General features: G+C 52.9%; 1 protein-coding gene across 1 annotated transcript in view; it reads left to right on the top strand.

Moving 5' to 3' along the window:
• HOMER2 (homer scaffold protein 2) overlaps window positions 1-26,098 on the top strand; it is a 70,917-nt gene that overhangs the window by 4,200 nt on the left and 40,619 nt on the right. The gene's annotated exons all lie outside the window — the stretch shown is intronic.

The following is a 26,098-nucleotide window of genomic DNA, read 5'->3' as shown; positions in this document are numbered from 1 at the left end:
GCCAGCATCCACTGCCTCACAGGTACAGGTGCCTTAGCAGGAAGCTGGTCGTGATCACAGGCCTCTGAACTGGAAAGTGGGTGTCCCAGCTGGTGGCTGAGGCTACTGTGCTGCAGCGGCAGCCCCCACACATGAAGGTCGTCAGGTTCCTCACAGGTGCCCCTTTGCCTCCATCTTCTTTGCCCGGCAGTGGCACCCCCACCTTCCACTCCTTTGCTATCTATCCTGTGGGTTCTACTTCTGGGCCTTATCCCAGGTGCACCCCTTCCCCTCCCCAGTCCCAGCTCCCACTTTGGGTTGTTTCTGTCCCTTCTCTCCACCCAGATTGGGTCCCGCTGTTTGACCCCTCTTCAGTAGACAAGATTCTGGCCCTGGCCTTGTTCATGTCCTCACTTGTTCTACCTATGCGTCCCCCGCCCTCCTCCTCTTTTAATGGCCTGGCTGCCTGGAACACTCTTGACCTGGCCCTACAGATACCTTCCTTCTTCCCTTGCCCCCAAATTTGGGCATCAGGGTCGCCGGTATTCCCAAGCACCTGCTCATGCTCTCCCACACTTGCACAGCTGTACCCGTCTAGACTCTGTGTGCCAGTGCTCAGTTCCTCTGCCCCGGTGCATGTTAGCTGAGGTGGGTAGGGCTTACCGCGGCCTCCACTGCATTACTGTCGGGCTTCCTTTCATGAACACTTGTTTGCTCCAGCCAGGATTACCTTGCAATGTATAAATGCCACAATCTGGGTGATCTGACACTGCGGGCCACCTTTCAGTAATCCCACACCAATTCACTTTCTTCAATGTCCATTCCTTCTTTAATTTTCCACTCATCCTGAATCACACCGCACTGTAGTTTCTGCAGACGGCAGGACTGTAGGTTTGTTTTCTTTTTTCTTGGGAGGATCGACTTGAGTCAAATACAAGAGCACTTCAGAGCGTCCGTGGAGGATGCCTCTTGTGGAAGAAACAGCATGCATTTCCGTTTCTGAAAACATTTTATTTGAAAAAGATGGGAAAGGAGAGGGAGGGAGGGAGGGAGGGAGGGAGGGAGAGTGAGCCAGTGTGAACTCCAATGACAGTTCGCTCCACCACAGTGGGGCCAGGCTAAAGACAAAAGCTTGGATCTCAGTCGAGGTATCCCCCATGGATGGCAGCAGTCCAGCTGTTGGAGCCAGCACCTGCTGCTTCCCATTATGTGTGTTAGAAAGAGGCTTGGGCTGGGAGTAGGGCTGGGATTGAACCCAGACGCTCCAATATTGGATGGGGGTGTCCCAACCACTAAACCAGATACTCACCCCTGATTTTCAAAATTGTTTTGCACCAATATTAGGTTAGCTGGTGACTGGACTTTGTATGAACTTTTGCAGTGCTCTTGTAGACACAGGTTGTGATATATTGTGGTGAATTTGTTTTTCTTTTGATCTTGTTGTAGGTTTCCTTTTAAAATCTCAAATTTTGTTTTACTATGATGCCAGCATCCCATACGGGTACTGGTGGGTGTCCCAAGTGTTCTACTCCTGATCTAGCTTCCTGCTTGTGCCCTAGGAAAGCAGCAAAGTCCTTGGATCCTAAACCCATATAAAGAACTGACAGAAACTCCTGGCCCATGGTTTCGGATTAGCCTAGCTCCAGCCAATGTGGCCATTTGGGTTGTGAACCAGCAGATGGGTGATCTGTCTCTCCTTCTCTCTGTAACTCTGCCTTTCAAATGAAAAGAAAAATCTTTTTTTAAAGATTTATTTATTAATTTTATTACAAAGTGAGATACACAGAGAGGAGGAGAGACAGAGAGGAAGATCTTCTGTCCAATGATTCACTCCCCAAGTGAGCGCAACAACCAGTGCTGTGGCCAATCCGAAGCCAGGAACCTCCTCCATGTCTCCCACAAGGGTGCAGGAACCCAAGGCTTTGGGCCGTCCTCAACTGCTTTCCCAGGCCACAGGCAGGGAGCCGGATGGGAAGTGGAACTGCTGGGATACAAACTGGTGCCCATATGGGATCCTGGCGCGTTCAAGGCGAGGACTTTAGCCGCTAGGCCATGACTCCAGGCCCAAGAAAAATCTTTTAAAAAGAGAGAAAAAAATAGATTCTGTCATTCAAAGTGTTTCGTTTTCTTAGAAAAAAAAAATTGAAGGAGAGTGATGGAGTAAAGGAGAGGTGCCAACCGAGTGAGTGAATGGGCGTGAGTGGACATGCGCTTTGGGCCAGCTGCTTTTCCCAGTGAAATTATAGGGCTTCTAAGATTGTGGCCCAGGACAGGGGAGGGAGCTGTGGGCTGTGCGGGCCAGCTGGAGGATTTGAGTGGAAGGCCTACTTCACTGAGAAGCAGGAAACATTAAAGGTAAGAAAGAACAAGGAGAGCATGCCAGGGGAAGTTTGAGGGAAGATGTTCCTGGTCATGGCATAGCAGCACCTGTGAAGACCTTGTGGGGGCAGGGGCGAGCCTCTCATGGGCAGGTGCACCTGAAGGCCAGGTGAGACAGGTAGCCATGGCCAGCCTGTGTCCGTGGGAATGGCCATCGTTCTTGTTAAAAACAGCTCCGAAAACCTTAGCCTTGAGGCTTGCTAGGGTGGAATCGGGGGCTGCCTGTGCCCAGCACCGTGAAAGAGACCACCAAGCCGGCAGGTGTGTGTTCTTGTCTCAGGCGCTCAGCGGTTGGTACAAAATCATTAGGTTGCTTTTCTGCACAGGCAGCTTAGATTCAAATGTGCCAGCCCCCCTGCAAGTCTGTCTGCCCTCATCTATTACCTCTGCTGCCAACTTGGTGCTTTCGTACTCATTTTCGTTCATTTTATATGAAACGTAGAGAGAAAAAAAAGGAACAGAGATCTTCCACCCACTGGTTCACTCCCCAAATGCCCACAACAACCAGGGCTGGGCCAGGCCAAAGCTAAGAGCTCAGAACTCAGTCCCAGTCTTCCATGTGACTGTAGAGCCCCCAAGCAATTGGTCTTTCTGCTGTTTTCCCAGGTGCCCTAGCAGGGAGCTGGGTCAGAAGTGGAGGGGTGGGGGCCATTGCAATGGCTCAGCTGGTTAATCCTCCACCTTCAAGTGCCAGCATCCCATATGATTGCTGGTTCATGTCCCAGCTGCTCCACTTCCCATCCAGCACCCTGCTTGTGGCCTGGGAAAGCGGTTGAAGATGGCCCAAAGCCTTGGGACCCTGACCTGCATGGGAGACCCAGAAGAAGCCCCTGGCTCCAGATCAGCCAAGATCTATAGTCATTGTGGTCACTATGTAGGGAGTAAAGCAGCAAATAGAAGATCTTTCTGTCTGTCTCTCCTTCTGTCTGTAAATCTGCCTTTCCAATGGCGGGGTGGGAAATGTGGAGGGGCTGGGGTTCGACCCAGGCACTCGATGTGGGTACAACTAGCTCATGGGGACTGAACTGTTGCAGCCCGCGTCAACCCTCCCTCTCAGTTCAGTTGCACGGCCCCACCTTTGTGTTGCTTTTATCCTTTCTCACCTACCAAGTTTCAAAGAACAACACAAAAATTCCTTTTTTTTTCTAATTTAAGGAATGTTTCATAATTGTACCAAAGGGAAAAAGAAATAGATTCCTAAAGGCAGAAGTGGAAATTTGTGGCATTTCCCCCATCTTCGGGGTAGTCTGCAGCAGCGTGTGTGTCTGTGTAGCTTTATTTCCGGGTCCGCAAGGCTTGTGTGCAAGGGTGTCAGTCTGCAGAGCAGCTCTGTCCCTAACCAAACACGGTGGTCTTTGACGTCTGTGTTGGAGCGTAATCTTTCCGTTCCAAGTGTCTTGGCAGATGACTCTCTGCCCATTGGCGATAAAACCGCATCATCATTTGAACACACATCCCCTCTTAGCTGGTCATTTTGCTAAGCTTTCTCTGTCCTTGTTCCAGCCTTGCTGGAAGGTGACAGCATATATATATATTTAAAGACATTTTGATCATTTCCCTGAGCGGCTGTTGTTGTTAAATGAATGACTGAAAGCCATGGGCGAGGAGGAGACCTGGATTCTGATGAGCAGTTGGTCACTGGCAGGGGCTGTGTCGTTTGGGGTGAGTCATTGCTGCTGGGTACAGAACAGCAAGGACGCTTGGCGGTTGCTAGGGGCACTGCTGGACCGAGTGCCCGCTGTGCACACTGTATCTGCTTGTTTGGAAATTGTAGGGCAGTGTCCTTCTGCTCCCAGGCTGAAGCCTGGAGGCTCTTTGCAGATCAAACCTGCCTGGGAGGCAACACCCCCACCTCCGCCCCGCCAATGATGACACCCCATTTTCCTGAGGGAGCTCCCCTGGCAGAGACGATGAGCAGAGGTCCTGCCCGGCATGGACATTGCATTCTCTGCCTTTGTCGTAAGGCACTCTTCTTTATTTTTTTTTTTAAACAAAAAAGTGTGAGACAGCCAGCCCTGCATAAAGCCAGTGATGTGTCTCCGAGCCTGTACGCACAAAACTCTTTTGCCTGGGTCTCTGAGACTTTACCTGGGTCTCTTTCTAGATCTTGCCCACACAGGCTGTGCCTGTAGGAGATGGCCACCTCAGGGTTTGTTTGCAGGTTCTTTGGGATAAGGGCTCGGCAGCAGGCTAGGTTTGTCCCCACCTCTCGTCCCCCACTGCCAAGTGCATGCTGTAGGCCCCCGCCAGTTCTGCCGCCAGGCTGCCATGACTCATATGGTATCCGCCCTGCCTGAATGTATTCAAATTATATTTCAGATTCGCTCGTTAGAATAAAAACACGCTTGTGGGGAACACATTTAGACATTTGTCAAAGACTAGAGATTTTATATATATATATATATATATATATATATTTTAATTCGGGAGTCTGGTTGATATTCTTTGTCTTATTCCTCAAGGGAGTTGGGGACTGTGTTGTCTGCATCCCTGTGTAGGGGAGCTCTGGGCTGGTAGGGGGGAGGGGGAGGCGTTGTCACTAACCACAGCAGTTACCCGGCTGTGACGCATCCTTGGGCACACACACAGGTGTCTCCTGGTTCTGAGCCAGGTTCCTGTCCTGCCGCAGATCCCACACATCCCCTTCCATGCCCTCTCTGGGGAAGATACTGCTCCATTTCACCTGTGAGGGGCTGGTGGAGCCCAGACTAGTCCGGAGGTCTCCTATGGCTCTGGGCAGGGGGGAGAGGGTCTTGTCTGTGGGTCATGGGGCGGGAGTGTCCACAGGGATCTAATTAGTGAGGAAGGAAGAAAACAGGCGCCGATGCCAGACCTCCTGGGATCGCCCACTGGGGAAGCTTCTCCTTAGAGTTGTTAAGGTAAGTGGAGGAAAGGTGAGGTGCTTTGGGTGCTGTGTCCCTCCCTGGAGGAGGGGCATGACGGAGGAAGTCCACGCAGAGAGAAGGAATGGGACCTGTTCCAGAATGTTCCAAAGGAGCCCTTGGTGGAGGTAGCAGGGAAGCGTCCTCTACCTCCAGCAGGTGAGCTGGGCATGGCCTGCCTCCTCTTTCAGGGCCTCAGACAGGATGAGATCTGCTGCCCGCCGCCCAGCTCTGAGGGGACTCTCATGGCCCCAGGCCTCTCAGCTGGGACAGGTGGAGGTATGGCACCACCCTCAGGACCAGAAAGATCAGAGGAGCTGACCATTGTGGGCCAACAAGAAGCCAAGGCTGGGGAGACCTGAGCTAGGCAGCTGGGGGGTACAGAGACCTCGTGGGACCCAGGCTGGGTAAGAAGTGTTGAGCGCAGAAGTGGAGAAAGAAATCTTGCCTGGTTGGTAATGGGTCTGACACTGTCTCTAGAAACATGATAAAAGAGAAAAATATCCATAGAGGACCCCCCCCCCCAGGAGGGGACGGAGGAGAAGCAGAAAACCTGAGATCTTCTCTGGGTGAGGAGAGTGGCCAAATTTGGGCACACGATTTAGCCATTCTTGGGTGAGGGCTTAGAACAGTGCAATGACAATGCAGATCTCCTTTGCTTATTTAAAAGAATTTGAGAGATCTTCCATCAGCTGGTTCACTCCACAGATGACCATGATGGCCAGGAATGGCCAAGCCAAAGTCAGGGGCTGGGTGCTCCATCTGGGCCCCCCACATGGGTGGCAAGGGCTCCTGTACCTGCACCACGTCCAGCTGCTTTTCCTGGGCCACAAGCAGGGAGCCAGCCCAAGTCTTGCAAAACTCAGATGCTGCTGCATATTGGGATGCGGACTGGCTGGGCGGGGTGTGGATCCACCCAAGAACCCATGTGACTGGCCTGTTAGGCCAGCAGGCTCTGGTTTGATTCCATGTTCCCCAGAGAGTTGACACCTCCTGCCTTGTGTCCGTAGGAAGAGGGCACCACACCCCCTTGCTAGGCTTCTTAGGAGCCTGCAACTGGGGAGTGGTTCCCTGAGACCACCCCAGGTCTTGTGTAATTCTTACGGTAGCTCCACTGGTATAGTGTTGGAGAAACTGGCTTGAGAGACTGAGTCACTTACCCAGCCAAAACATGGCAGAGCTAGGGGTCAAGCTTCGGCCTGTTTGAGAGCAAGAGTCATGTGCGTCTTTTTTTTTTTCCTTTGTAAGATTTATTTATTTTTCTTGGAAAGACAGATTTACAGAAAGGAGAGACAGAAAGATCTTCTATCTGCTGATTCCCTCCCTAAATGGTCACAGAGACCAGAGCTGATCGATTCTAACATAGGCACCTTTTCCGGGTCTCCCACGTGAGTGCAGGGGTCCAAGCACTTGGGCTATCCTCTGCTGCTTTCCCAGGCCATAAACAGGGAGCTGGATTAGAAGTGGAGTAGCCCAGCACCATCTGGTGCTCTGGAGGACCAGGGTAGAGGTAGGATGGACTAGGCTAAGTCTCTGCCCCTACTGAGCCATGTGTGAGCTGTATGTGGGTATGGATGAGCCTTGGCTGGGCTGAAAACATCCAACAGTAAGAAACAGAATGGGTTGAAGGCCAGGCAGGAAAAGCCACTGTTCCTGCTAGGATAGGAGGTGGATTGAGTAGGGCTGGCTCCTGGACCCACCTATGTGTGAGATCTGACATTGGGAGAGGTTCTGATGGAGGAGCCTGGGCAACTCCTCTGGCAGGACACAGACCCTGCAGGTGAGTGCAAGAAGCACGATAAGGAGCAGCTCAGATCAGGCCGTGGAAAGTTACCCGCCAGCACACATTTGACACAGGTCAGGGGCAGACCAGGCTGAACCAGTTCACATCACCTGCTGACGAATTCGAGCACCAGAACAATTTGGGTCGGGTCAGGTATGGTTGCAACACATACCAGTACATATTACAGCTGGGATAGGGTACATGCTGGGCTGGGCTAGACTGTAATCCTCACCAGCTGGAATTGGGGGTGGGCTGGGCCAGGCTACAGCACCCACTAGCAAATGCCGAGGTGAGGCGGGCCATACCAGACTGGGCCGCAGCACTAGTAGGAACCAAGGAGGGAAGGGGTAAAGCTGGTAGGGGGAATATGGAGGACCCCCTGCTGGAACATCTCACCCACTGGAGAGCATGAGTTGGGATGGGGGCAGACCAGACCGGGCAGGACTACAACACCTGTGGGCCCCATGTGAGCCAGATCAGGGAAGAGCCAGGTTTGGTTGACTGTCCCTACTGGTGCAAACATAAAGCAGAATGTGTGAGGGTTGGTTGGGCTTTCCTGCAGCATCAGATAGCAGATGCTGGCATCGGTAGCTAATCTGTCAAGTTAAACCACAGAACCACCTGGAAAGTGCATTATCTGGGGGTGGGTCCAGTAGGAAAATAGTGAGCACCTCCCTCTTGGGTTACCACTCCCACTGGAGAGCATGAAAACCAGGACTGGGGCAGGGGTGGCTGGACAGAACGGCACCCACCAGCATGTGTGTGGGCTGGATAGTGGGGCTGGTTGGGTTGAGCTAGGTAGGCTTCAATGCCCATTGACATGTATGAGAGCTGAATGGGATGTGGGACAGACTGGATTAGTCTGCTGCACATAAGGCAAGCAGGGGCAGGGGCCAGGCCTGGTGGGGGTTATTGTGGGTCACTCTGACTAGGCTGCAGCTCCCACTGGTTTGTGTGAGGACCGAGTGTGTGCTGGGCAGAATCAGGCTGGACTGCAACACCCATTGGCTCCAGTGGAAGACAGGGCTGGAAACAGAACTGACCCAGCAACTGCAACCACCAGCTGATTGGGGTGACAGAATGTGCCGGAACCTGTACTGGCAAGCACACACAAGAATGTAGTCTGGGATCACCTCAGACTAAGTTTCTTTGGGGATCTCCCCAATTGAACTGCCAGATTCAGAACCCTAACCATGAAGAGAAGTGCAGGTTCCATGGTCTGCCATGGAGTGCATGTGTCAAAGCTGAGTCTCCTCAGAGGCTCAGACGGAGCAGTGGACAGCATATCCAGGTGCACATGGAGGATATGGCAGTCCATTGGAACCTGCAGAGGATACCTGGTACCACAACAGAGGACAGAACAAATCAACCATCCCAGCCAAGGGTTGGCAGTGAAAAACTGGGCAAACAGAGACTCTAAGTTGTTGGGGGGAGGACCCACAACCCCTGATGATGGTTGGGGTGAGAGGATAGGAGGGGCGAGCTGTGGGCAGTGTGAGCACTATGATTGGCAACAGTGATGTAGGCTGACTTTGAGAAATGCAGAGCGTCTATGGCTCTTGGAGGGGGAGTGATCGGAGTAGTTTGGGGGGGGGGGCGGTTATGGTGAGTTTCTACTCATGGGAGCTGTCCAGGGGATTCTGTCTAAGTGAGTATTCAGCTCTAATACATAGCAATTAAGGGAGAGTCGGAGACGCAGACCCAGAAGCCAACCCCTCTGAGATGGATTGGACCAACCAAGGAGAGAGCAGGTTAAAGGCAGGACACAGATGGGCCCTGACAAGGGAGATGCCTGAAGGGCAGGCGAAGAAGCTAGTGAGGGTGGTGGAGGGGGGACACCGCTGGGAGGACGGTCACAGGAGGCTGAAAGCACAGGCGTCCTCTGCAGGGTTGGAGGTGGCAGACAGCTGAGAGGAGGAAGTTGGTGGGGAGGAACAAGAGGGGCATGCTCAGACACTGTGGGGGCACGGGCACTGGGGTGCTGATGGATTTGGAGAGCAGCCAGGGCCAAGTGTGAAGGCCCCAGTGCACTTGCAGGTGAATTTCACTCAGGGACTAGGAGTGTCTGTGGAGAGTGTGGTGGAGGTGAAGGGCAGAGGGAGGTTAATTTTTGTTTCTTTTCCAAGTTAAAATGTATTTTTTTAAGATGACCTCTTTGAATTTAAATTATGGTTAAAGGCTTCATTCAGGACTTCACTACATACAGAGTTCAACAAATGAAAAGTATAAAGACCAACAGCAAAATAGGCAAGGACTCTACATGATCATCAGATGAGAAGACAATCAACTTTGTTGGCAGGAAGGAAATATTCACATAGTTACGAAGTCATGAAAAATGTAGTGGTGTCTCATGCCTGCCTCTGATTGAAAACAAAGTTGGATACAGCCCTGGATGGGTAGCAAAATCCAGACACACATGCATGTTGGGAGTTTGGTGGTGCCCGAGAAGGATGAATGAGAGGAGGGCACCAGAACAGAACATGAGGAAAAGTTGCACGCCCCCAGAGGGGTCCTTGGAAGGTGGTGCTCAGAGGTCAGACAAGGTACAGGCGTGAGGCATGTTGAGGCTGTGGCAGGAAGGGGAATGAGGGAGCTGGGTTGGTTTAGCTTTTTTTCACTGTAAGCCTAGGGGTAGACCAAGAAGGGAGGAGCTGGGCTGATGCAGGTGCTTGTTGGAGTTGGGGCAGGACTTAGCCCAGTCTCAGGAATCATGCAGAGGTCCAAGGATGTGCTTTTGTGAAGATGGCTACAGCCTTGTCAGCAGGCCCAGCAACACAGATGTGGGAGCAGAGGTGATGGGCTTCAGGGGCAGGCAGCAAGGTCAGGGTTGCTATGGTCACACTCCCAGGGCTTTGCTATCCCTGAGGAAAGGGAGAGAGCCTGCTCCCTCCCCAGCAGTCACTTCTCTGCCCTCACCTCTCCACATAGCCAGGCATTGTTCTGTTGTTAACCATTCTTGCAGACCTTTTCTAACAAATAAATTAAAATTCTGGCCAGTGTGACCCCTCTGAGTAATGAGATCTGTAAGTTTATTAACCTTGGCGAGCAGTAGATTTCTTTGCTCCATGGGAGCGCATAATCTCTTGGAGAGAATGAGCATTAATGAGCTGACCTGGGGCGTTCGCCCAGTGCCCAAGGGCAGAGGCGGCATGGGGGAAGCTTATCAGCATGCCTCCTCTGTCTGACTGGGCGCATACCCCCTTGCAAGATGGGCTGATGGCCTCTGTCTCGGTCCACACTCTGAGCAGCCAAAAGTTGAGATGACTGGAGAAATTCAGTCATCACAAGCCCTCTCTTCTCTCCGGGTCTGATTTCTCTGGATACCAAAAGGAAAACATCAGAAATGAGAACAGTGAGTCGTAGATTGACAAGAATATCTAGACTGCATCTTACACTTTGAGCCTTCTGGAGTCACGAGGGGGTGGGGTAGGATTTTGCTGTTGGACCTCGTTGAGGACGCCTACCTTGTTACCCTAATGCTGCCCTGCTAATCTGCATATGTAATGTGCATTTTGATGTTAGCTACCTCAAGGTCTCCAACTAGGTACCAATGATGCAAGAGTTCATTCATTTTGATATGTCAGGCCTGTTGTACCTAAACCCATCCTCCCTGTATTAACCTGTCCAACCTACGTGTGCTTTCTGGACCCCCAAATACTCCATCCATGCCCCCACTGCGTTGTTTACCCCGTAAAACATTTAATTACAACATGAAGCTACATCAACATCTAACCATCATCTGCGACACCCCAACTCTTGCCAACCAGGTTAGCTCTATTGGATAGAAATACAAGGAATCAAAGGTCTTTGACATGGTCCACATGTGGGCAGGAACAGATGAAGTTAAGTTTTTTTTAATCCAGTTTATCTGACCGTCATCATTGCAGTATCTCATCAGTGGTGATGGCAACACACACAGTTCCACTCCCCGTGAAACTCACGTTCCAGTGAGGGAGGCGGAGGCTGCCTGCCTCGGTGCCTCTGGCCTTCTGTCCCCCAAGAAACCAAACAGGGACAGTGACTCACACTTCATCCTGCAAATGAAATTCCTGTGAGCTGTGCTTGCCTCATGTGGAGCAGGGTGTGGGGATTGCTGCAGGTGGAGGGAGCAGCAGGTGCTGGAGCCTCTGGTGGAAAGGCGCAGTCTGGAACGTGTGGGGAATGAGTCAGCCCAGGCCGGCAGGCCCGGTGGGAGCAGTACCCCTTTATTAAGAGAGAGAGCAGGCCAGGCTCCATCTCCTGGGGAGGGTGGATTGGAAGGGGACAGAGTTGAAACAGATGACAGAGCAGTGCTGGCTAAGGCTGAGCAGGTGGAGAGGAGAGGCTGGGACAGCTCCACAGGTGCCTTGGAGATGGACTTGGTGGAACTACCTGCCCCGTGGGATGGGAGAGAAGGGGAGACAAACAGGGCCCTTTGGAGTTAGGCTGCTGTTACAGGTGGGTGTGGGGCAGCCCAGAAGGAGGATTCAGTTAGGAACCGGACGGAGGGAGGGAAGGAGAAGAGCTGGGAGGAGGTGGCTCTTGGTGGCTCAGCAGGGTAGAGACCGGTGGGGGGGGATAGAAAGCAAGAGCGAGAGCAAATGAGAGAGAGGGAGAGAGAGAGAGAGAGAGAGAGAGAGAGAGGGAGAGGGAGAGGAAAGAAAGAGCAGGCCAAGGTGGACAGGACTCCAGGACTCCAGGACTCCAGACAGGGCCCACGAGAGCCCATTCTTCACATGGCTATGGGCAAGAAGCAGTGACCACGGAGGGGGAAGTGTCCCAGAGAGGCTTGGCCATTGGTACTGAGTGCTGCTGCAGCTGGGCCGCGCTCTTAATCTGGGCGGCACCAGTACCAGGTGGGGCAGGGAGGTATGGCTGGGAAGGGAGGTTGCTGGACTGAGTATGGGGACTTAAATCCAGTATGGGACATCCCAAGCAGTGACCAAATGGGGCAGTTGTCCTATTTCCCTACTCCAGAAACAGGTTCTTTTTGACCAAATTACTTATTTATTTAACAGGCAGAGAGACGGAGAGCTCCTCCATCCACTAGATCACTCCCCACTTGCCCACAATGGTGAGGTTAGAGAGCTAGGAACTCAATCCTGGTCTCCAATGTGAGTGACAGAAACTCAGGTACTTCTGCCATCATCTGGGGCTACTCACCCTGAGTAGGGGAGTAGGACCGTAGAATGAGAGGCTGTTTGGAAAGGAGAAGCTGTTCCCAACAGGGCATCATGCTTGTGTGCGTATGTGTGTGTGCCCATGTGCATGTATGACTCTCCCTGTAGGTGTGTGTCTATGTGTGTGCATGTGTGTCAGTGTGTCTCTGCATGTGTGTGTCCACGTGTCCGTGTGTGCATGTGTGTGTGAGTGCTGCCCCAGGGAGGAAGTGTGGTAAAGCAGCGAAAGCCTTGGGAGGACTAGGGGGTTAGGGCTCAGGGCTCCAGGGAAGCTGTGACTGAGGGAGGAAGGCAGCCTCCCCTGGGGGCAGGTGTGGCCATGGTGGGAGGGTCCTGACTCCCAGCTCCGTGTACCTCCAAGTGTTGTTGCCTGCTGAGTGTCAGATTGGAGGGTGAGGTGTTGGTAGCCTTCCAGGGAAGCACAGGCCCACAGGCCCCTGCAGGGTGGCAGTTTGAGGTTGGAGGCAAGACTTTGAAGTGAAACCTGTCTGCCCAGTTCTGCCATGATGTGGCCCAATGGCTTGGGTGTGGGCCCAGCAGCAGGTAGAAGGCAGGTGTGTCAGCGGGGGCTCCTGAAGGTCCTGGGATTAGGTAACAGATGGATATTGGCCATCCAGGGTCAAGCTTGAAGCAAAGAGTGGCCAGTGGCATTGGTGGGTGAGGTAAGAGATGCCCACATAAGTGACCACGAGGGCAGGACGCTGAGGGTGTGATGTGTGGCTGTGGGGGAGAGGGACCACAGGGGTATGGGGAAGAAGGTACTGGGCAGGGAGGTTAAGGAGCTGACGCAGGGTGTTGGGCAGAGATAGCGATGGCACTAGGGCGGAGGCCGAAGGCAGGAAATGGCATGGGTGGGAGACAGCTGGCTGGAACAGCCCGGCCTAGAGGACATGAGGGGCCCAACAAGATGGCAGGGCTCCTCCCTCCATGTTCCATGTGCATGTGGGGGCTGTAAATAGGTCATCCTTTGGGGGTTGTTGTCCTCAGCCAAGGTTTTTAGGGGAGGGGAACATTGTAACCAGAGACGATGCCTGCTGGTCCTGCAAAGGGTTACAGTGAGGCCACGGTATGTGGAAGTATGAAGGGGTGGGGATTTGGGAATGCACGGAGCAGGGAGACAGGCAGAGCGACCTCCAGGCTGTCACTAAGGGGCCATGACGGTGTGTTCATACCCTGGCTGTGGAAGGGAGTGTTTGGAGCTTTGGGTGCATGGAGAGCTCTTGGAAGCCAGCCTGGGGATGCAGTTACCCCAAGTACTGAGCAGCACCTTGGAGACCGTGGTGTTGTCAAGTGTGGTCAGCCAGGGGCGGTGGTGTCTGGGTGCCATGTCACCCGCATGTTGATGTGTGGGACCTTGGGAAGTGCCTTCAGGGGCATCTGATCAGATGTGTGGCGCCCTCCCCAGCTAAGCTGCTCTACGGGCATCCCAGTCTCTCCACACCACGAGGGCAACTACTCCCAGGGCCTACCTACACTGGGAACCCCTTTTCCCCACTCCCCTTCATGGGACTCTTGCATGGACCCTTGTTGTGCTGTGTGTTTCCCAGAAGCCCAGGCATAGGAGGTGTCTTTCATGTTTGGAAGAACAATGCTCGGAGCTTGCATTTTGTTGCACCAGGGGTGGATGCTGCGGTGCAGCAGTTAAACCTCATTGAGATGCTAGCATCCCATAGGGGTGCTGGTTTCAGTCCCAGCTGTTCTACTTCAAATCTAACACTCAGCTTATGGCCTGGGAAAGCTGTGGAAGATGGCCCAAGTGCTTGGGACCCTGCACCCACGTGGGAGACCCAGAAGAAGCTCTATACTCCTTGCTTTGGCCCAGTCCAGCCTCAGCCATTGTGGCTATTCAGAGAGTGAGCCAACAGATGGAAGATCTTTCTCTGTGTGTCTCTCCTTCTCTTTCTGTAATTCGCCTTTCAAATAAAAACAGATAAATCTTAAATAATAATAATAAAACAACAAGCATTTCTTTGGGATTCAGAGACAGAGACAGACACAAGAGAAAGAGCTCTTATCTATCTGTTGGTTCACCCCCAGGTGCCTGCAATGGCCAGCGCTGGGCTGAAGCTGGGAGCCAGGAATTCAATCCAGGTCTTCCACGTGTGGCAGCAAGCCAGCCACCTGAGCCATCACTCCTGCCTCCCAAGGGCCACTTTGGCAGGAAGCTGAAGCCAGGGGCAGAACCAGGCATTGAACCTAGGCCCTCATTGTGTGACTTAAGCACCTGAGCCACCAGGCCACATGGTTAACACTGTGCCAACTGGTTCATATCCCCTTGTAGTTAGCCTGGAGAGAAGTTGGGCCATGAGGCCAGGGCGGATAGTATTTGGGGAAGACATCTGCATGGACATGCCAAGCCCTCCTGGGTGGTTGGGGGCTCTCAGCTGGTGGGACGCTAGTCTGTGGGAAAGAAGCCAGGGTTTGTACATTTGAGGGTGGCTGAGAGCACCTGTGGCAGGTGCAGCTTGCACAGGGCAGGTGGCAGAGGGAGGTAGCTTGGGATGCCAGCAAGAGCTTTGTCCAAACCCTGCTGCGAGGATGCAGAGCTGTGGGTGCTTCTACATCTTGCTGGTCCTCTGGGAGACTGTCATGAAGGCTGAGATTCCAGGGGAGGGAAGCAGCCCCTGTACACACCCAGGTATGCAGAGGACACACTCAGGTGTGCAGCTCCTAGCCGCCCAGGCTGCCTTAGGGTTGGGCTCTCCTCTTGTCTTGGGGCCTCAGTTTGCTCTCCTGTGATAATCTTGGTGGTGATGGGGGGTTGTTCTGGGCATTTCCCCTGCCATGTGCTACTCTTAACGGGTGAACCCACCCTCAGGCACCCTTGTGCTACCTCCCTGGTCTCTGGTCCAGAGTTCTCTCCCATTATGTAGAGCTGCTGAGTCGGTCTCAGCCAGCTTGGGGTGAGCGAGGCTTTCTCTCCTGTGCACCTGCACCTGCTCTGTCAAGTTCAAGGTGACGGGCGTGCCTCAGGGCTGCTGATTAATCAAATTTGGCTTTGTTGGAGCTTCCTCTTGGCACTCTCTCCCTCCCTCCCACCCTCTATCTCTGTTTAAAAAAGGCATGCCTTACCAAGGATGGAATATTCTGGAAACTGGAATTGGGCTCCCACAGTCTGATTGAAAGCCCTATCACTTACTTCAAGGGAGAGAGCTAAAAAAAGCCTCTCTTTGGCATCCCCCATGAATTTTAAATGTTTTGCCCCGCCAAGGAAACAATACTTTGAGTTTTCCATAATAAAGTGGAATATCCTGAGAATGGCTCTGCTGACCAGGGCCTGACTACACTGGAGCTGCCAGGCTGGTGTCCACCCCTCCCGTCTCTCACACGGCAGAGCTGGGTGAGGCCCAAGAAGGCAGGGGTCCTCAGCAAAAGCTGATACAGCTTCAAGTAGCTGCTTTTCATTGTACTTAAAGAGTTCTTTATGTGAATGGCAGGATTATAGAGAAAAAGAGAGAGAGCCAGAGAGATCTTCCTCTGCTGCCTTATTCTCCAGGTGGTCACAATGCCCCAGGCTGGACTAGGGTGATGCCAGGAACCTGGAACTCCATCTGCATCTCCCATGTGGGTGACAGGGGCCCAAGCACTTCACCCAGTCACCTGCTGCTCTCTTAGGCTTAGGAGCAGGAAGCTGGATTGGAAGCAGAGCAACCGGGACTTGAACTGGAGGTCGTATCGGTTGCAAGTGGTGGCTTAACCACCATGCCTCAATGTTGGCTCCAGGAGTTGGTGAAGTTGGCCAAACTGTAGATGCCATGAGAGGATGATGCTCATGTGTGACTTCATGCAAATTCTGTTCCCATCCCCGTTTGTATACCCCACCCTTGTTAATTCTCTCTTCTTTCTTTTTACCATTTATTCGCTTATTTTAAAAGATGGATTGACAAGAGGAGAGACTGAGAGAGAGAGAGAAATCTTCCCTCTACGGACTTACTACTCCCTAGAGGGCCACCAACAGAGCCAAGGCTAGGCCAGACCAAAGACCAGGACCATGAACTCTGTCCAACTTTCCCACGTGAGTGGCAGGTGCTCTGGCACTTGAGCCTTGAGCCATCCTCTGCTGCTTTCTCAGGCACATTAACAGGGAGCTGGATTGGAAGCAGAGCAGCTGTGACTGGAACCAGTGCTACAATATGGGATTCCAGTACCACCCGCAGCAAGTTAACCCCTTGTGCTGTAATGCCCACCCTGTATCTGCATTGCAGGGGCAGGTGGGGACTTGGCCACAGTCCCTGTGGCGTCTTGTTTTCTGTCTGGAAGAGGGAGTTTTACCAGGCTGAGGAAAGTAGCAGTGGTTTGTTACCTACTTGCCTTGTTACCTTTATGCATTGCTTTTTTTTTTTTTTTTAAGATTTTATTCATTTTATTACAGCCAGATATACAGAGAGGAGGAGACAGAGAGGAAGATCTTCCGTCCGATGTTTCACTCCCCAAGTGAGCCGCAACGGGCCGGTGCACGCCGATCCGAAGCCGGGAACCTGGAACTTCTTCTGGGTCTCCCACGCGGGTGCAGTGTCCCAGTGCATTGGGCCGTCCTCAACTGCTTTCCCAGGCCACAAGCAGGGAGTTGGATGGGAAATGGAGCTGCCGGGATTAGAACCGGCGCCCATATGGGATCCCGGGGCTTTCAAGGTGAGGACTGTAGCCGCTAGGCCATGCCGCCGGGCCCTATGCATCGCATTTTGCATATGGGGAAGCTGGGGTTCAGAGAGACTGAGCTACTCGCTTAAGGTCACACAGCCAGGCAGATGCTTTCATCCTAATGAGCCTCCCCCGTCCCCCCAGTGAACACCTAGCTAAGACATCAAGGTGATGGCAGGTTAGAAGGTGGCAGGTGTCTTGATTAACATCGGAGACAGATCAAGGTGATGTTGGGAGCCAAGAGGTCAGTGGGAAGATACATCTCTGTGTGTTATTGCAGTCACTGGGAAGCAAGACAGCAGTGTGGGAGAGGGACCGTGAAGAGAAGCACCGAGCGTTGAAGGGAAGCCAGGCCGGGACTGCTGACTGTCAGATTCTGATGACAGGAGATTTTCAGCTTCTAGAGACTTCCTTGCACTCAGCCTGGGCTGCCAGCCATGGTAGAGGGTAGATGAAGATGGCCCCCTGGGCCCAGAAGAGCTCAGACCTCCACCTGGCTGCAGGGGGAAGGTGGAGGGAAGGGGCTGAGGTGCCCCAAGAGAGGGAAGCAGGCGCACAGGTGTAGTGTGTCCCTGACGATGCACACAGTAGAATAAGCCTGCGTGGAGCCTGGAATGGGGTGTCGGGCTCAGGTGACTGGGGGAAGGGGTGGCCCTGGGCAGTTAGTTAATCTTTGTCCTTTCTGTGTTCTGTTGCACAAGTGAGGACACTGGTATTGACTTCTTCAAGGTTGTCGGGAAGGTTACGTGAGATCTCAGATGCCAGTGCCCAGCACGATGCCCAACACTTAACAGATGATCCATAAACACCCCCACCTCCTGGAAGTATGCGGTTTGGGCAGATCTCAGGCCTGGGGTGTGACCCTGAATAGGTTTTTCCCACACAGCAGCCAGATCTCCGGTCAGGAACCGTAACTGCATGTAAACAGACCGAGCTGAAGATGGAAGCTTGAGGGAGAGCCGGTAGAGGGGCTGACAGTGAGGTGGGGGGACATCTGTACTCTCCTGGCCATCTGGATTCTTGGAGGACACAGGCACTGTGTCAAGGACACAGGACACAGTGCCTGTGTCCTTGTTGCACAGGAAGCAGCAAGTGCTGTTCTGGGGCCAGACTCGGGACCAGCGCACACGGACCCAAGCTGTCCAGACACTGCTGGCAGCCTGCTCTGCAAAAAGCCGAGCATTCAATGCTTTCTGGAAGGGAGAAGCAGTCCTGGAAGATCCAGTTTTTTTTTCAAGGTGTATTTTTTTCTATTAGAAAAGCAGGTATACAGAGAGGAAGATCTTCTGTCTGATGATTCACTCCCCAAGCAGCCACAATAGCTGAAGTTGAGCCGATCCAAAGCCAGGATCCCTCTCTGGGTCTCCCATGCAGGTGCAGTGTCCCAAGGCTTTGGGCCGTCCTCAACTGCTTTCCCAGGCCACAAGCAGGGAGCTGGATAGGAAGTGGGACCACCGGGATTAGAATTGGCACCCCTATGGGATCCCGCCACATGGGAGATGAGAACTTTAGCTGCTGGGCTACCGTGCCAAGCCCTGAAGGATCCAGTTCTATGGCTCTGTGGCTGATTGGGCATGGTTTATTACTCACGTGGCAGCCAAAGCCCCCAGAGTGACAGGAAGGCATGTCCTCCTGTGAGTGGTTCGTGCTGGCTCCTGAGGACCGACCCAGGCTCACTCCTTTTCCTCCTTAACCCAAAGATGTTGGAAAGGCCGAGTGTCTGCACCTACTGCTCATGTCTTCTGCCTCTGCACCCCTTTCACACTCACCCTTGGTGGGGATACCTGCTTGGCCCCCAGTTCTGGCTGTGGCACCACACCCGAGCTCACCCCCATCCTTGAGTTCACCCTGAAAGAACCCTCCGGCCAAGAAGCAGCAGGGTGAAAGCTCACATGTGCAGGTCCTTGGGGCTAAAGGGGAGTTTGCTGCCGAGGCAGCCTAAAGCTTTGCCCCTGCCATGCTGAGCTTGGTGGAGCTGAGAGGGTCCGCCTACCTCAGCATGTGTGTGTGCTTAGGAAGAAAACATTGCATAATACTTCTGCCATAGAAGGGACCTGTCAGCGCTGCCTGGTGAAGACCTAGCCCCTGTGCTGGAGTGCAGTGACCAGCGAGGGCCACAGAGGATGTGCACAGAGCTGGGCTCTGGGTGGATGAACTAGGTGACTACATCTACACTCTGCCGGGGAGAGGGGCAGCCCAGCTCACGCGAAGATACAGGTGGAGGTGGTAGAAGCTCCCAGTCACAAGCCTGGGGGTCAGTTGAGAGCAAGGATCAGGTGGGAAGCAGGGGGCGCTGGATGGAGACTTGGACCACAGGCCAGCAGCCAATCTGCACCCACTGCACCTTTATGAGTAGCTGGCCAAGGTGGACGCCCGGGGCTGGATGGAATGGGGGCATGGCTGGTGTGACACACAGAACTGGGGTCTCCCTTTGCTCACCATCATTGAAAACGGGTTACTTTTAGCTGAGAACGTGGCCTCTTAGCTCCCTGCGAGCGGCATCCACCTGGCGCTGTGGGGGCTCTGCGGGCATGCACTATTTTTGTGCTTTTTCAAATGCCTGTGTGTATTTTTAATCCTGAGCCTTTGTAACACGGGGATGTATCACACAGGGTTTGCTTTTGAGTAAAAAGGATCTCTTGGACAGGAGGGACCTGAAAAGGGTGTTTCTGATTTGAAGTGGTGCGTTCTGTCTGCCTCATGCCTCACCATGTGTATCCTGGCCGCAGGGGGAGAAAACAGGAAGCCCACACAGAGGCCATGCGGACAGAGCTGTATCAGGTAGTGGGGTTCCGGATGCCAGAGGGGGTGGCTGTACAAACCAGGATGGAGGGCTGAACCCATCCATTCCCCTCCTGCCCCCTCTCTCCTTCCCCTCAGCAGCCCAGGGCCAGGGCTTAGAGCAGAATGGCTGCTGTCTCCCAAGCATATGCAAGGTCACGCTGGAAATGAAAGAGATTAACCCGGAGTTCAAGGTAGAGGCTGCGTGGCTGTGCTTGGCAATGTGTCTCTCACCCAACCCATTAAAACGAAGATCACACGATTATGGGTCGCGTCATCCTAGGACAGTGAAAGGAAGGGGCGGGGAGGATCGGGGCTGAGAGATGGCCACCGATTTTTGGAACAGAAAGTGAGTGGCACAGGTCAGCCTGCCCACAGAAACCCAGAACCCACAGCAAGGAGAGGCCATGCTAGTGCTGGCGCATTCCTTGGAAATCACAGTGACACAGTACCAATCGGGGAGGGGGATACGTGGATGTCACTGCCAGAGCTAGGGCTGGGTGGGGCGTGTTGGTGTTCTAGAATCAAATCTTCCTCTGTCATGAATGGTGAGTCCGGGTGGATATGTGTGTGTGTGTGTGTGTGTGTGTGTGTGTGTGTGTGTTAGCCTTTGAAAACATTGCTTGGGGCCTGGCAGCGAGCATAGCTTTGGCTCTGGTTGTTTCAGATGCCTGTATCCCATACCAGAGTGCTTGGAGTCTCAGCTCCACTCCCAAGTCCAGCTTCCTGCCGTTGTTCAATGAGTCATGTGACAGACGGGTTCGCATCCTGGGTTCCTGGGTTTGGCCCAGCCCAAGTGTTTCGAGAATGAACCAGCAGATGATGGGGAATCTCTGCGTGTCTCCCTGCCTCCTGAATTCATAAACCTAAAGAAACAAACCTTGAAAGAAGCACGTGGCGGGGGTGAGCGTGAACAAGTGATTGGCTCAGCAGTTAAGGATGTTTAGGATGACCCCGCTGCCTGTAAAAATGCTGGTCTGAGTCCCAAGTTACTCATTCAGCTCCCTGCTCATTGTACCATGGAGGGGCGGCAGGTGATGGCACCATGGGGGACTCTTGGATGGAGTCTGGCCTGGCCCCAGCCCTAGCTGTTTGCAGTCATTTGCGCAGTGTGAACCAGTGGATGGAAGACTTCTGTCTCTTGGTCTTTTGGGTGAAAGTGAAAAAGCAAGCCAAGAAAAGCAGCACTCAAGAGTTGGAATCAGATCTAGAGGGCACTGGCCTGGAGAGGGGTTGGTGCAGGACACTGGGGACAGGGGACTCTGGGCGAGGCACTGGATAAGAGACAATGGGCTGGGTCCCTTGGCATGAAGGAGAAGAAAGGTCGTTGGCAAACATCACAGCAAATTAAAGCTCTTGGGAGCACGTTCTGTCCCAACCATGGAGCATGTGCAGCCGGAGCCTACCCAGGTGCCTCTGGGAGGGCGCTGGAGAGGTTGGTCACCTCCCGTCCACTTTCTCCTTGGCGTCAGCATGGCAGTTGACATTGGCTCTGAGCCGGACACCTTTCTTACTCTCCAGGGCACAATATTTACATAGGCATAAACCTGTTTTCTTTCAAAGGGGAGAGGGGTTCTCTTCTATGAATTTATTGATTCCTCCTGGTGTGGATCTTCTAGTTCATTTCTGGTTGATTCTTTTGGGTTTTGGTAAATCAGGCCAGTTTGATCGACGAAGGGCCTTTGGGGAACAGGGAGACCTCCCCCCCCAGGGGTAATTGCAGCAGGCTTATGGGTGCCTGGTGGGAGTATCCGGTGCCTGGCTGCCTCAGTGGGTTGAGCTGTGGCTGCTGAGGCTCCGCCCACCTGGCTGGCCTGTGCTTGGTCCTGTGTGGCTTCCCCGAGTGAGGGCTGTGTGTGAGCAGAAGGGGCTGCCTGTCAGGTGGTGCAGGCATGCTGTCTTACAGGTCAGGTCCACATGGGAGAAACTTGAGCTTGTTTATCTGCTCACAGAAAGGCTTCAGGAGCCGAGAGGGGCTATTGTTGTCTTCTAGGTTGGTGTTTCCCAATCCTTCTAGCCTCAAGGACACGTGGAAAATATTTGTTCAGCACACAGGCACAGAGACAGACCTCTCTGCCCCAGGGCTGCAGCTGCCTGAGTGGCCCTGCACCCTGAGCCGGATGGAGAACACCTTTTGTATTTATTTGAAAGAGGGGGAGAAGGAGATAAAGAGAGAGAGTAAGCGACATCTTCCTTCCACTGGTTCACTCCTCAAATGGCAGCGACAGCTGAGCTCTGGAGCCCGGAGCTCTATCTGGGTCTCTCTCATGGTTTGCTGGAACCGAGCACTTGGGCCAGTCTCTGCTGCTTTCCCAGGTGCATTATCAAGGAGCTGGATCAGAAACAGAGCAGCCTGATCTCAAATTCCTGCTCTGATGTGGGATGCAGGTGTCACAGACAGTGGCTGAACCTGCTGCACCAGCCCCTGGACTCCCGTTTTAACTGCTCACTTCCTCCCAGCCCAGATGTCTCTGAACGAGTTAGAGTGATGCTGCTACACTCCCGCACGGCACCTCTGCATGTGTGCTGCCTGCCAGGCGGTCCACCCAAGGAGAGTGAAGATCTTTGAGGACTGGATGGTGATCGACACCCTGGAGCTCTGTTTGGCTCTCCAGGGTCCTGGACAGCTGGCACGAGGATCAAAGATGAGGGTCCGCCATGCCCTGCAGTGGTTCAAGACCCCCAGGAATGTGGCCGTGGAAGCAGATCCAGTGATGTGAATCATTGACCGGAGGAATCTTGGGGAAAGCCTGACATGGCATCCTTGAAGCTGCTGAGAGCACAGTTACCACAGACTCCACACCCCAGCCCATATCACCTGCCCAAAGGGAGGGCCCTGATATGTGAGGATAGCGCAGAAGTGAGAGCCCCCAGCAGAGCACTCTGTACACCACGGGGTATCCTTTCCTGGGCCTGCAGGCACACTGTCCTCGGAGCAGCAGCCACCTGCCTGTCCTGGACAATGCCTAGCTGAGACCTCTGGCTATGAACCTGAACCTGACAGTGGGAGTCCCTGGGTGTTGCGGCTTCAACACTCTGGGCTCACCTGATATCCGTGCCAGGGGGTGCTCTCAGGAGGGACAGGGTCTACTCCCCTTGTGTCCCAGTGGGCAACCAGGGCTGGGTTTTGAAAGGGTTCTTAGGCATGACTATTTTAATTTATTATTTATATTGGCAAAGCAGAGACTGACACAAAGACAACTTCTGTCTGCTTGGTTTATACCAATGTCTGTCATGGCCCCAGCTGAGCCAGGAGCCCAGGACTCACTCCAGTTCTCCAGTATGGGTGGCAAGGACCTAACTGCTCGGGTCCCAGGGTGTGGGTGTGTGTGAGCAGCAAGCTAAAACCGGAAGCAGAGCCGGGACTCAAACCTAGGCTCTGCCAGTGTGGGATTCAGATGTTCCAAGCAGTGTTTTGTTTTGTTTCAAGTTTTGTTTTATTTATTTGAAAGAGTTCCAGAAGGGGAGGGGAAGGGAGAGAAAAAGAAATGGAGATAAATGGGGCGGGGAGGGAAGCGGGGAGAGAGAGAGAGATCTTCCATGCACTAGTTCACTCCTCAAATGGCCACAATGGCCAAAGCTGGGCTTGTCTGAAGCCAGGAGCCGAGAGCTTCTTCTGGGTTTCCCCTGTGGGTGAACTTGGGCTGCCTTCTGCTGCACATTAACGGAGGCTGGATTGGAAATGGAGCAGCCAGGATGCCAAATGGCACCTGTTCGAGATGTCAGCACGGCAGGTGGCAGCTTAATGTGCTACACCCCAGCGCCTGCCCCCAAGCAGTGTGTTAGCTGCTGTGATTCTGTGACCTGAGGCCAGCACGTGAGGGGGGAGGGGCTCTGGCAGCCTCACCCATTTCTTTAGGACATTCTCTGAACAGGTACTGTCCTCATTCTCTGAGCTGTCCCCTGGGACCAGGCCAGCCCCGTCTCTCAGGACTTCATCCTTAGCAGCTGCCCAGCCCCCACTCCCACCGAGAGATCGAAGGAGGCCTGCTTTTGCTTTGGGATTGCCATATCTGTCGTTCAGGGCCACATGACCTGGATACATGGTTTTGCCCTTGATGTTGTGGGAAGTCCTAGCGTGGACACTTACACTTGCCGTTACAGTGGTGGTAGAATTTCTACATCCTAGCAGAGCCAAGTCACCTCATTCAGCAAACATCTTGGACTTGTGTGTGGGGGCGGCCGCTGCAGGTGCAGGAGGCCTCGTGCCAGAGGGAGCTCATCCCAGCTTTAGAAGGAAGAGAGCCTCTCATTGGCTAGCTTTTGCTCTCTAGATGTTTCAGCCTCACAATGTTAAATTCTAAATTTGCTGCTTTGTGGCTGTTCCTCTCCGGGCCATCCCTGCTTGCCGCTCCCTGCTTGTATCTTTGGTGTCCCATCCTTGGGTGCAAAGGAAAATGGCTGTTCCAGCAGTTCCCTCTCACGGTGCAGGCCAGCGGAACAGGTGCCCGCGTGACTTGGTCATGTTCCCCAAAGGACACTGTCTCCCAGGCTGCTGGAGCCTGCAGCCAGCACCCCTCCCTCCTGGCTCTGATCCTGTCCACCCTTGGACTGCCTGGGTAACTTCCTGCAGGTAGGAGAGCTGGTTGTTGGAGAGCTGGTTCCTGCTGGTTGGTGGCTCTGTGTGACTTGGACCCATGAAGGTATGAACAAATAAAATATTCTTTCATACATGCCACCTGCAAAGTCTTAAAATATTTCCGTAACAGGGGCCACAGGGAAAATGCAAACAACCATTGGGTACGTTTTAGTCACTAGGTGGGAAGCGAGTGGGTTCATTGTGAGCTGGAAACAAAAGTGAACAAAGGCTACAAAACCGAGGGTTCTGGCTCTTTCTATAAAGAAATGCATGCTTTGGGGGGTTGTCGAACCAACCCAGTTCTTCTGAGGCCAGTTCTGCAGTTGAAATGTTTGGGAGCACCCACCTGTGTGGGAGGCTCTCACCCCTGCTGTGCTTGGTCCAGGTAACCTTTCAGCTTGGGAAGCAAGAGCACTGGCCTTTTACCTCCCCAGACACCATGTTCCGTGACAGCCAGGTTCCCTGCCAGCACCCTGTGTGCATTCCGCAAACCCGTGCTCAACCCTGACAGAGAAAACCTTGGCTGCTGTTCCCTGTCCCACGTCCTTTCCCCTGTACATGTCAGCCAGGCACCTAGCAACCTGGAATCTGGGACATAGACCACAGCTGTCTTGTGGCTTGCATATTCTGAACACCTGACCAGCAATCCCTGGTACTCAAGTGCTAAATAATTATTCATTTAGAGCCCAGCGCAATAGCGTAGTGGCTAAAGACCTCACCTTGAATGCACCAGGATCCCATATGGGCTTCGATTCTAATCCCGGCTGCTCCGCTTCCCATCCGACTCCCTGCTTCTGACCTGGGAAGGCAGTCAAAGACGGCTCAAGGCCATGGGACACTGCATCTACTTGGGAGACCTGAGGAAGTTCGTATTTCCTGGCTTCGGATCGGCTTAGCACTGGCTGTTGTGGCTGCTTGGGGAGTGAATCATCAGACGGAAAATCTTCCTCTCTCTCTCTCCTCCTCTCTGTATATCTGACTTTGTAATAAAAATAAATCTTTTTTAAAAAATTGTGCATTTATAGGAAGGTGGTCCCAAAAGCTCATGGGAAAATGGAATGAAAAGTTTATTTTGGTGCCAAGATTTTTTAAAAAATTATGTTGCTTTGGTTTAAATAATAGTTTGAGAATCCCCCACAAAGATTCATCTATTAAGGACTTGGTCCCCAAAGTCTTATGCTAATGGTTAGTAGGTTAATGCGACACCATCATCCCATATGGGTGCCAGTTAGAGTCCTAACTGTTCCACTTCCTATCCAGCTCCCTAATGGTGGCCTACGAAAGCAATGGAGCATGGCCCAAGTCCTTGGGACCCTGCACCCACATGGGAGACCTAGAAGAAGCTCCTGGCTCCTGGCTTTGGATCGGCCCAGTTTTGGCCACTGTTGCCATTTTGGAAGTGAATGAAGTAAATCATAGAAAAAAGATAATTTGCAAGAACTAGCGCTAATTTACCAGTAAAAAAATAATAAAAGTTCCAGACTTCTTAAAGAATATTCATTTATTTTTATTGTAAAGTCAGATATATAGAGAAGAGAGACAAAGAAAAAGATCTTACATCTTCTGGTTCACTCCCTAAGTGACTGCAACAGCTGGAGCCGAGTTCATCCAAAGTCAGGAGCCAGGAGCCTCTTCCGGGTCTCCCACACAGGTGCAGGGTCCCAAGGCTTTGGGCCGTCCGCAACTGCTTTCCCAGGCCACAAGCAGGGAGCTGGATGGGAAGTGGAGCTACTGGGACATTAATTGGCACCCATCTGGGATCCTGGTGTATGCAAGGCGAGGATTAAGCCACTGAGCCATCGCACCGGGCCCAAGTCCCAATCTGTTACATGATTAGATGCTGAAATAAATCTATCAATCTATCTATCTATCTTTCTTTCTTTCTTTCTTTCTTTCTTTTCATTTATAAAAACAC

The sequence above is a fragment of the Ochotona princeps genome, chromosome 6 (genome assembly GCF_030435755.1).
Source record: "Ochotona princeps isolate mOchPri1 chromosome 6, mOchPri1.hap1, whole genome shotgun sequence".
In the NCBI taxonomy this organism is placed as follows: domain Eukaryota; kingdom Metazoa; phylum Chordata; class Mammalia; order Lagomorpha; family Ochotonidae; genus Ochotona; species Ochotona princeps.
The sequence above is the reverse complement of the archived record's forward strand: the minus strand, read 5'-3'. Positions and strand labels throughout refer to the sequence as shown.